The sequence below is a fragment of the Octodon degus genome, unplaced genomic scaffold, assembly GCF_000260255.1.
Source record: "Octodon degus isolate 3935 unplaced genomic scaffold, OctDeg1.0 scaffold00068, whole genome shotgun sequence".
Lineage (NCBI taxonomy): Eukaryota > Metazoa > Chordata > Mammalia > Rodentia > Octodontidae > Octodon > Octodon degus.
Window position 1 is genome coordinate 3,756,226 of NW_004524644.1, and position 11,622 is coordinate 3,767,847.

Consider the following 11,622-nt stretch of genomic DNA (forward strand, 5'->3'; position numbering starts at 1 on the left):
AGGGATTGAACTCAGGCCCTTGCACTTGCCAGGGAAGCGCTTAGTCCACTGAGCCATCTCCCTGGCCAAGGATGTAAACTTTTATACTTTTTCCTCTAAAGAACTTAATTATAGAAGGCAATTATAGAAGGCAAAGTATTTTAATAATTGTTTTAGAGCAGTATTCTTTCTTAGTCCTCAGAAATCTCCCCAGTTTTAGAATTGAGGCTCAAAAATTAGTAGTTAGGGCCAGTGAAATAGCTCAGCAGACTAAGTACCTGCTTAAGCAAGCGCAGGGATTGGGGTTCTATCTCTGGTACCACATACTGTGCCAGTCCCAACCTGGGGCACGCTGAGCTGGTGACAGACTGGGCGTGGTGGTGCACACCTATAATTCCAGTGCTGGGGACACTGAAAATAGGAGGATCAATACAAGTCAATATCGAGCTTCATAGTGAGACACTGTACCAAATACATAAAAAAAAAAAAGCTGTCAGTTTATCCTTTATCTTCTGAAGCTCTAGACAGTTATCCATGTTTAGCTTTGTAAAATATTTTTAAATTCCTGTTGTCTCTCGTCCCTTACCCTCCTTTCCCCCTTTTCCCCCTTCACTGTTCCTCCACCTTCATGTAATTTCTAGCCAGGATTTATGAGTAGAGAACATTATAAAGTGGGCACAATGTGTATGGTGCCTCACATATTTCCCTACCATAACTATGTTCTTAGGATTCAGTTTAAAAAAGTGCTTTAATGTATGCACATTCAACACTGCCTCTAGATGAAAAGATAAAAATAGAATTATAGAAAATTTACCGCAAGGCTGGGGAGATGGCTCAGTGGAATAAGCTCTTCCTTCCCTGGCAAGCGTAAGGGCCTGAGTTCAATCCCCGGTTCCACAATAAAAAAAAAAAGAAAAGAAAAAGAAAAAGAAAATTTACCTTTGAACTTGCTATGATTTCAGGGTTTGTGTTCTTCCAAGATACATACATTGAGATCTGAACAACCATGTGTGATACTATTAGGAGCTGAGACTGGATCATGAAGACAAACCCCTCATAGACAGGATCAGTGCCCTTATGAGACAGAGACCTAGGGCCGGCCAGATAGCTCAGGGGAGTAAAGCGCGCAGGGACCAGGGTTCAGTACCCTGGCGTGCCGTGCCCGTCCAACCTGGAATCTCAGCACTTGGGAGGCTGAAAGCAGGAAAATCACTACGAGTCCGTTCTGTGTAGTGAGACACTGTGCTAAATACATTGAAAGAGGGGTGGGGGGAGTCGGAGAGAGGAGAGGGAGGAGGGGGAGAGAGAGAGAGCGCCTTTGTGAGAATGCTGCTCAAAGGCCCCATCTGGGAGCCAGGAGACACAGCCCTCAGCAGACACCATTTCTACCTGCATCATGGTCTTGAATGCCCAGCCTCCAGAGCTATGAGAAGTAAATTTCTATTGTTTATAAGCCACCCAGCCTGTGTTATTTTGTTGTAGCATTTCAGTTTAACTGTTTGCCCAATATATTTGATCTAGAAGTTAAACATGCTCTATTATAAATAAAATTTCAACAGTGGAGATGTGGAAGTTCAGCAAGATTCATCTTTAAACAGAATTCTTCAGAAAGAGAGAAAAGGTTAGAAAAAATCTTGCAGGCAAGATTTTAAGTAAGGCAGAAAGCCAAAAATGAAGCTGTTAAAATTCAAGATCCTAGTTTAAAAGGAGGAGGCAGTTAAACTTGCAGGACTAGTTCTTATTCTTACCAGCCATTTATCACTGCACCTAAATCTAGACTGACTTTCAATACATTCATTGCTTTTCTGTTGTTGCTTCACATTGTGTAAAGCACTGTTCCTGTGTATGGCACTAATTAAATTTTGCTTATGTTTTTATTTTCTGTTGTCATCCAATCTGGTCAGCTTCCAGAAATGTTTGAAGCATTGTATTTTATGTTCAGCTGATATTCCCCTCTACCCCTTCACTGACTGACTTATTGGGGGAAAGCAGAAGTGTATTATTTTGGTGGCAGAAAAGTGGATGTAACTGCTTTGGTGATACTTCGATAATTTAGGAAAATAGTGTTTGGTTCTTTGTGTGGTTTATGAGTTACTTTTAGTGCAAAGAAAATTTTTCACAACATCTTTTCTCTTGGTGTAAAAAAGGAGGAAAGAAAAATGTATTTTGTACTTTCTCATCATTTTTGTAAGTTTTTAAGAAGTTTTTTTGGTAAAATAGTTGGATTAGTTAGGACTTAGATTTATCTTCTTGTTCCTTTGATGGTTAACCTTAATTGTCAATTTGATTGATTTGCAAGACACCTAGGAGATTAGTAGAGCACACTTCCGGGTGTGTCTGTATGGACACGGAGTGTGACCTTGGGGACTTGAGTGTGACCTTGGGGACTTGAGTGTGACCTTGGGGACTGTTCTGGTCCCTGGCCCTTCTGCTCTGTTTCCTGGATTCCTGAATTGGGTAGCTTTTCTTACCTTTCTTCCGCGATAAAGTTTCAGTTTTGGAGCCAGCCAACAATGGACCAAAACCTGTGCAACTGTGAGCCAGAATTCATCTGTCGTCCTCTGTTGTGGATGTTAGACACTTTGTCCCATCAGTTGGAAAGTTGGCACACAAAATCATTCTAATAGCTGAATTAAAAAAATAAATAAATAAAAACTTCATACAAGACACGAAGAGTTTATAGTTCTAGCCTCTTCTGATTAATAAAACTATTTCTTTTTTTTAATTAATTAATTTATTTATTTATGTGTGTGTGTGTGTGTGTGTGTGTGTGTGTGGCCAGCTCAGCCCACCAGGGGGCAGGGCTGGCTGGCATGTGGTGCTGGGGGATTGAACCGCGGTCCCTGTGCTTTGCTAAGCTTGTTCTAAGTAGGTGCTTTGGACCACTGAGCCATCTCACCAGCCCAATAAGACTATTTCTAAAGGCAGAAGTTCCATTATTATAGATAGCCATATATGTAATTTTATGGAAGGATTATAAATGATGTTACTTTCTTCATTGGGTATCTCTGTTTTCTATCAAACGATATTTTATTAAACCAAAACACTGAACAAATTTTGAAAAATTGTTTAACAGAAGCAGAGTTGAAACTGTAGTGGTGAAGCCTGTCAATCAGAAGTCTGGGTTCTAAAAAATAGAAACTGACTGGCAATTTTAACTAGAAATACAGTTTACTGGAATGATTGAGGCTGGGAGTAGAACCAAAAGAAAATTTGGGAATAGGGGTAGAGGCCCTGTATGCGCCTGTACTCTCCTTGGTAGTCATGGTGATGAGGCATGCCCGCCCATGAAGCAAGACTTCCTGCTACCTGGAGTTCCTTTTTCAGAGGTTGGTACGCACCAGCTGGAGTATGCAGCTGCATTTAGGCCAGTGCTGGTGGACCTTTTAGAGCTCTCAATGTAACGGTCAGCTGTGGCATGCCTGCCATTGCTCCATGGGCCTGTGCTTGTGAAACCAGGGAGCTGGGCCGGCCATGTTTCCTGAGGCTCCTAGAGTGCGAGCCAGGCTTTATGCCAAGGGTAAGGAATGTAACCCCAGTAATGATGCTTTTATTTTGGGCTAGTGTTCTCTGCACTTGTTCTGGGTGGGCTCGGGGCCTGAGATTGCATTTTGCTCCTTCTCTTTGTCATTTTGTATAGCACTGTCCTCTGACCTTTGCTGTAGAGCTTTGGTGCAACACTCGTGGGGCCTGGGCTTGGGCTGGATCTGGAGGGGTCCCAAGAGCGAGCGCAGCAGCCAAAGGTCTCACTCACACAGCAGGCAGGCTTTGGCTGGCTCGGAGGGAATGCTTTTGTTCTGTTGCTGGGTTCTGTTAGTGTTTGAATGAGGCAAGCAACTTTTAAATCTGTTTTGACTTGAAAATAATCATTAAGTGCCTCTCACAGTTGAGTCCCGAGTCAGATTGCTTTGCTGATATTTGTCTTGGGTGATTAGCCCTTCTTTAGGACTGCTTGTCATTTGATTGATTGAAGCAGAATCAAATACATTATCTACTTTGGCACTGGGTAGGCTGAGGCAGGAGGATAACAATTACAAGGCCAGCCTGGGCAACATAGTAAGATGGCTAGTCTCAGCTAGTGAGAGACCCTGTCTAAAGAAAAAAGGGGGTAAGGGGGCCGGGAGACAGCTCAGCAAGGGTCTGAGTTCAATCCCTGGTTCGGCAAAAAAAAAAAAAAAAAAGGATAGGGACAAGTTTTGTTTTGAGAGAATAGTTGATTTAGACAGATGCCTTGCTTGAAGTGTGGATTATTTTGCACCTCAGTTATGTCATACATAATACTGACATTTTTTTTAAAGTGCTTGTCAGAATGTATTGCTGCTGTTATTGCCTGCTTACAAACATTTAAATGCTTTCTTCCAAATCAGTCGTCCAAGATTTAAAAAATTACAATGAACTGAAAACCAAGCAGAAAGAGAAAAAGAAAAAAAAAAAAAAAAAAAAGGAAAGAACCACCTTGAGTTAATGGCTCTCAAAAATGCTTCTCACATTCTGAAGGTGGGGCTTGCAGCCTAAGAGAGTACCAGGTATTTGTAGGTCCCCAGCCCACCCAGTCCTTGTGGTGATGACTCTTGGGTTATGTGAGTTGAAGTATTCAAGTTCTAAAGTACTTAAACAGTTGGAACAAAAACCCAGTGGCCCCTTCTGAATCTTTTTTTTTTTTTTTTTTTTTTTTCATTTTTCTAGTTTATAAGTTAAATGTAAGGTTCAAGTAGTGGAGTTCCTTTCAAAGATGGAAACTGAGTCTGAGAGGAGTAATCAGTTGAGACTGTTTACTGCTCTGAGTTTTGAATTGTTTTAGGGAGGAAGATTTGATGAACAAGAGTATTTGTGTACATCTTCTAGGTATTGGAATGTTTAATTGAGCAAGTAAGCATGAAACTGCTTTTCAGAGTGTGCTGAGTAGATTGTGTAGTTTAATGGATCTTTTATTAGTAGATTTGTATGCAGTAGGGGTGGAAATATGCCGAATGTTATGACATATATAGTATCAGTTAGATTTTTCTATTCTAATGTTTTCCCTTGTTTGAGACAAGGTTTCACTGTACAGTTCAGGCTGACTTGAATCTAATTTTTTCCTTTAAATTTTGATAATAAATTATCTGACACCCTACGGAATGGTTTTTCAGGGAGTCATACTTTTTCCATCCATGTCCAGTCAAAGGCTGGGTTAGTGTTTGAAGTGTTGTTTCATTTGGTGCTGCTGAAATAACTTGTTAATCTCTCAGCAAGCTGGTCATGTCTGGTGTTCTGGCAGCGCTCCAGAACCAGTGCCCATTTTGACACAGATGTGTCTTCAGAGACACAATGTGTCTTCACCTACTATAATTTAGAGTGAATCCTCTAGCTAGTGTCTCTGGTTGGAGAGGTTATGTCATGTTCTGCATCTGGTGGCACTGTATGAACCAGGGTTCACGAGCCACTGAGAGGTTTAGCTGGACAGCTGTGAAGGTGCTTCGTTTGGTTATTTTCATTTATTTGTAGTTTCTTAATCAAAATCTTGAAGGAGTTTTTCTTAAATTACTCAAATTTGATATTTCACACCCAGCTGGTAAAATGTATTCCTTGTCCCTGTTGTTGCTGCGTTGAATGCACTGGTTTAACCTCATTTCCTTCTATCTAGAGAGCACATGATTCTGCAAGAAATTGTCCCCCAGAGAAAAACACTTAACAGCTATTAGGAAAACTTTCTCAATGACTTTATTTTGAATAACAGTTCTTTATAATGACATGTTACAGATTGAAGTGATTTCAATCTTTTCTAGGTTTAGATATATTTAGAATTCACTAGTAGAAATAGTAAAAGGCATTTAGAATTGATTTTTATAATAATTTCTTACAATGACAAGTATGAATATCTCTTGAAGATGTAACTCAGTGGTACAGTGCTTGCCTAGAATACAAGAGGCCCTGGGTTCTGTCCTCAGCATCCTGCCTGGGATAAAACCCCATCACATAGAAAACAAAACAGTAAGTGATTGTGACGTGGAGGAGGGAGTGGGGAGACTCTCATTTATAAAAATCAAATAGAAAAAAGTAAACTGCGTGATGGAATAGCTATCTCTGATTTTGGACAGCAATGTAATTTATATTTAAAACCACACATACCCTCTTACGTGAGAAGTGAAGATGAGAAGTGAACTGCTGAGAAGTAAAGATGACACACTGTGGAAAGCTGACCTTAGACTGAAAAAGTAGCATTCCCAGTGAATACCTTAGTAACAGAGATGCACAAGATGAAGCTCTGAAAACATCGCATTACATGGGCACACTTGGGTTCCTGAGCGCGGGTGGCTTTCCCACCTTAACTTCCCAAATACCCGGGACTGCAGGGCATCCCACCGCACCTGGCTTGGGTTCCCACTGTATTTTAAGTAGATTCACATTTGGAACACTTTTGGAGCCAGGCAGTGTGGGTGGGTGTGCCTATTATCCCAAGACTGATGGAGGCTGCTTCAGGAAGATCAGAGTTCACATCCTTCCTGGGCAAGACTGTTCAAAAGGAAAACTAAAAAGGGCTAGAGATTGTTTCGACCTCTAATACCACAAAACCCAAACCAAAACAAAACCCAAAAGTCATTTTTGCTATACCAGTTACAACTAAGTAAATGATACTCACTCTGTGTGTGTGTGTGTGTGTGTGTGTGTATAATTTCAGCAAGTTAAAACAAAATGTAGATAAAAATTCTTAAAGAGGTAATTGTCTGTCCCTGGAAGGTGACACTGGATGATATTTTGAAGTGGGATGGAATTAAATACTTTCAAGCAATGCAGATATATTAATTAGTAATATAACACTAATATTTCAGCTATGGGTTACTATTTTTTAAGGTTTTTCCTAAAGTTTCCCTATTATATTTCTCTATTATATTATATTTAAGAAGTATTTCTTGGGTCCCTATGATATACTAAATACTATGAAGACAAATTTAGTAAGAGTATTTATTGAGAATAAGTGCTACTTTATTCATTCCTTAAAATAATCCCACTTTGGGCTGGCCCACTTTAGTCAGCAGACTAAAGCACCTACTTAGGCAGACGCAGTGGCCGGGGTTCATCCCCTCTGTGCCGTGCCAGCCCCACACACAGGGCACGCTAAGATGGCGATTGAGACTGGACGAGGTGGCGCGCGCCTGTAATTCCAGCGCTTGGGAGGCTGAAAACAGGAGAGTCACTATGAGTCTGATCTATGTAGTAAGACCCTATAGACCCTATAGGCCCTATAGACCCTGCAGACCCTGCCCTAAATACAAGAAAAAAATTAATAAAAGAATCCCACTTCATTTAATCCTTAAAATCCAAACTAATTATTATGATCAGTTTCTGGAAATTAAGAAACACTAACTTGTCTGAGATTGTAAAACTATATGGTAAATAAGTTATTCTGTCTACTTAGCTATGCATTTTCCTTTTCTTTTTTAAATGTATTTAGTACAGGGTCTACACGGTCTCACTACACAGATTACACCTGTAGTAATCCTCCTGTTTTCAGCTTCCCAAGTGCTGGCCACCATGCCCAGTCTCAAATGCCATCTCAGCGCACCCCAGGGGTTGGGCCAGCCCAGCATGCCGAGTATTGAACCCCAGTTCCTGCGTTAGCTATACATTTTCCAAAGAGATGGTCTTAAAATAATTTTTAACACATTAGTAGAAGAAATAAGTAAGTAGAAAACACCATAGCAGTGATGATAACAATGGTGAGTACTCACCAGCTATTATAGGAAGTAGGAAAAAAAAGTAATGTTGTTAACCTGAGACTGGCGAGTAAAGGGAGGGGCAAGGTTATCAATGTGTACTATGCAAAAAGGTAATAACAAAGTTCCAAAGGGCATATGAACCCCAAAAGACAGAATAAAGTGGTGTACCTTTCTAGGCAGAGAGAACAGTGTGATCTTTTAGAAATGATAAACATTGAGCAACTGCCCTTCAAGTTTCACAAAGTCTTAGGAATACAGATGAAATAGCAAAGTATTTCCTTATATTTTATTTTTAGTTTATGCACATATATTTAAAATCATATCAGAGAATTTTAGAAAGATTGTTTCTTCCACGGTCATGAAGTCATATCTCTTATAAAAAAAATTAAGACTGAGAGTGTCGTTCAGTGGTGGGACACATGCTTAGCACGCTCGAGGCTCTAAGTTCAGTCTCTAGCACTGCTGCCAGAGTAAATAAATAAAACTACCTTTTGTAGACATACTGAATTGGGTCTTCTTTTGATATGACAGTTGTAAGTTACTAGAATTAAATAATTTATTGTTGTGTCTGTAAGCCAGTTTATAAAGTGAACAAAGAATGAATCAAATATTATTCTAGTATGATATTTTCCAAAAATTCATATTTTATTTTTACAAACTGCAGGCAGTGCCTTATTTTGTGAAGGTAGCTAAGGAGCTTCATTTCTTTTTCAGTGATCTCCTTATTCTCTTCTAAGCAGGTTCTTCTTTGAAGACTGACTCTTGCCTTATAAGTGCCAACCCTTTTCCCCACTATGTTTCTCTCAACAATTTGGCCTGTTATTAAAGTCACGTTTTTCTTTTCAAAGAAAATCCTTGTATTCAGTTTTATTAAATCACATCTGTGTTCTGTTGTCAGATGTTTAGTTTTAGTAAAAGACTATTAATTGATTTGTGCCCCATGTATGTCTTTTAAACAACAGGATATTTGAATAAGATCTGATTTTAATTGGTTGTTTCATTCACTAACATTTTATGTTACAGTCATTTTTACTTCCTTCTGTAACCTCTTCAGATATTTGTATTATAAGTGAATAATGATTGTCTTAAATGCAAGTTTTAATTTATTTTAAATGTTTTATAAACTTTGCATGGGGCCAGGGAGATAGCTCAGTAGAATAAGCACTTGCCTGGCAAGTGCAAGGGCCTGAGTTCAATCCCTGGTTCCGCCAAAAAAATAAAATAAAATAAAATTTTAAAAAAAACTTTGCAAATGTTATTTTAATAAAAAATTAACATTTTTTTTTTAGGTTCTGGGAATAATACCTAAGTCCTCATGCATGGTAGGTAAACACTGTACCACTGATCCACATCCTGAACCTTAATTTTTTTTTTTTTAAATTTTTTGCAGGATCTTACTATGCAGCTCGAACTAGTAATGATCCTCCTGTTTTCAGCCTCCCAAGTGCTGGGATTACAGGCACGCGCCACCATACCTGATTTCAGTTACCATCTCAGCATGCCAAGGGGTGGGGGGACTAGCATGGCAGGCCGGGGATCGAACCCCTGACCCCTGCTAAGTACCCTAAGCAGGCACTTTAATCTGCTGAGCTATCTGACCGGCCCTAAAATTTATTTCTAATGAATTCAAGAATATTGCTTATGTTGGGTTGTGTAATGTTTCCTGCATAAATAATTTTTTTCTTTTAAAGATGGTTCACTATTGTAGTTCAGTACTTGCTATTATAGCTCAGGTCAACCTTGAACCTGCAGTGATCCTCCTTCCTCAGCCTCCCAAATGCTGGGAAATACAGGCTTAACCCATGGGGTGTGTGTGGGTGTGTGTGTGTGGTTGGTATGAGATCTCACAAAATTACTGGACTGTCCATAAACTCCTGGGCTTAAGCCATCCTATCTCACCCCCTTGAAGGGCATGTGGATGGCCATTTCAGTCCACCTTTATACATATTTTTTTTTTGGTGGTGACAAGGATTGAACACAGGACCTTGTGCTTGCCAGGCAGGTGCTTATGCCGCTGAGTTATATAGAGGATCCTCACTCATCACAAAGGTTACACTCCGGACACCCCTGCAATAAGTGAAAATCAGCAAAGTAGCGACATTATATTTGTTTTAGTATTTATATGTATTTTAAGACTTTATAAGCCCTTCCCACAATTTGAAAGACACTTATAATGTTCTTAACCGTTTTCTAACTTATAAACCTACATAATTTTAACAACATATGTATACTGTACTGCAAAATCCCCTGAGATAGTGAAAAATCCATGATAAATTGGATTAATAGTTTTTGATTGTTTCTGTTTTGCGGAACCAGGGATTGAACTCAGGCCCTTGTGCTTGCCAGGCAAGCACTTATTCTACTGAGCTATCTCCCAGCTCCTTTTATTTCTAGCTTTTTTTTTGGGGTGGAACCGGGGGTTGAACTCAGGCCCTTGCGCTTGCCAGGGAAGCGCTTATTCCACTGAGCCATCTCCCTGGTCCCAGATTAATAGTCTTTGAAAACCCGTGAACCAGTGAGTCTGAGAAAGTTGAACCGCACAATAGTGAGGGACTACTGTATCCCTGGGGTCTCACTACACAGATTGGACTCAGTGATCCTCCTGGTTTCAGCCTCCCAAGTGCTGAGTTTACAGCTACGTGCCACCACACCAAGTCTCAATTGCTGGCGCAGTGCGCCCTGGGGGCAGGACTGGCACTGCACACCAGAGGTTGAACCCCTGGCCCCTGCATCTGCCTAGGAAGGTGCTTTAGTCTGCTGAGCTATTTGGCTGGCCCTGGATAAATCTTACTAGCTCCGCCTGTTCTTCCATTCAGCTTGCTGAAGTGTACAGAGTAACCCTCTAAAGCACACAAGCATAGCTTTACCTGTCACTCTGCCTTTTGGAGCCTAGCAGTGATGGTCTCCACCATCTTTGCAGCTGTACTTTTGTAGGCCATACGCTGCCTACGCGAACTGGTATAGCTGTTTCCCAGATCTTCACCCTACTGTTTGCTCCCTCCACCTGAAGTACTCCAGTGTCCCTTTCTGTCACAGAGCTTCAGATTCTCATTTGTACCTTTCTCTCTTACCAAGTCTACAATTTGGGCTCCTTCCTTCCTCTGGTACTATACTCTTGGTTTGCTCAAGCTGAGTGACAGTGTCCAGCTGACAGCCTTGCTCATTGCTTAGTTCTGTAAGGGCAGATGACTGCCTGATTTTCCCTTTAAGGAACGTCTTCCCCACTGCTGGCAAGATTCCACCTGCACATCAGATCCAGGTCAGTCCCATATTCCTACATCACTAAGTCATCTTCATTTTTAAATAAAAGTGGTTGTGCAGAATCTGTCTCGGCTCCTCAGCTGCCTGCTTGCCTGCAGCTGAAGGCAGTATCAGTAAGTATTATTTCTTGAAAGTATATTCAAACCTTTTTGCCCTGTATAGTGTGTTTGAGATTTCTCAGCTTTTAGCCTCAGTATTGTACACTAGTTCAATCTAAGCAGGATGGATTCCTACCCCATGCTATCTGACCTCACTCCAGATTTAATCACTCGTCCCCTCTCCATCTGTGTGGGGGCAGTCAGGTGAGCGGGAAGGAGAGATAAGGGATTAAGGCTGTGTATTTGATTTAATAATGATGATATGGCTAGGTTGTTTCCAAAATTAGCACAGAAACTGTGTCCCTTTAAAACAGCAGTGTTCCTACCTATTTTTGGGTGGTTTTGTTTCTATGTCTGTTGAGCTGAACTTACTGTTGAGTTCTCCTGCTGTTTTGGTCCAGGTTTTTAAACAGTTGCTGGTGTTTGTACTATTAGTATTTCAGCTTCAGTCCTACAGTAAAAAATTTCACTGTGTTTGTGAGCAGCAGTTAATACAGCTGCTTTATAAGCTGTTTCTACATTAAAAGGACATAAGACCATACATTTGTAATTCTGACTACAAAGTTTAAGGAAGAGTAGTCTTTTTT

General features: G+C 40.4%; 1 protein-coding gene across 5 annotated transcripts in view; it reads left to right on the plus strand.

The window, feature by feature from the left end:
- The window catches only part of Srpk2 (SRSF protein kinase 2), a 288,108-nt gene that overhangs the window by 167,870 nt on the left and 108,616 nt on the right, over nt 1-11,622 (plus strand). The gene's annotated exons all lie outside the window — the stretch shown is intronic.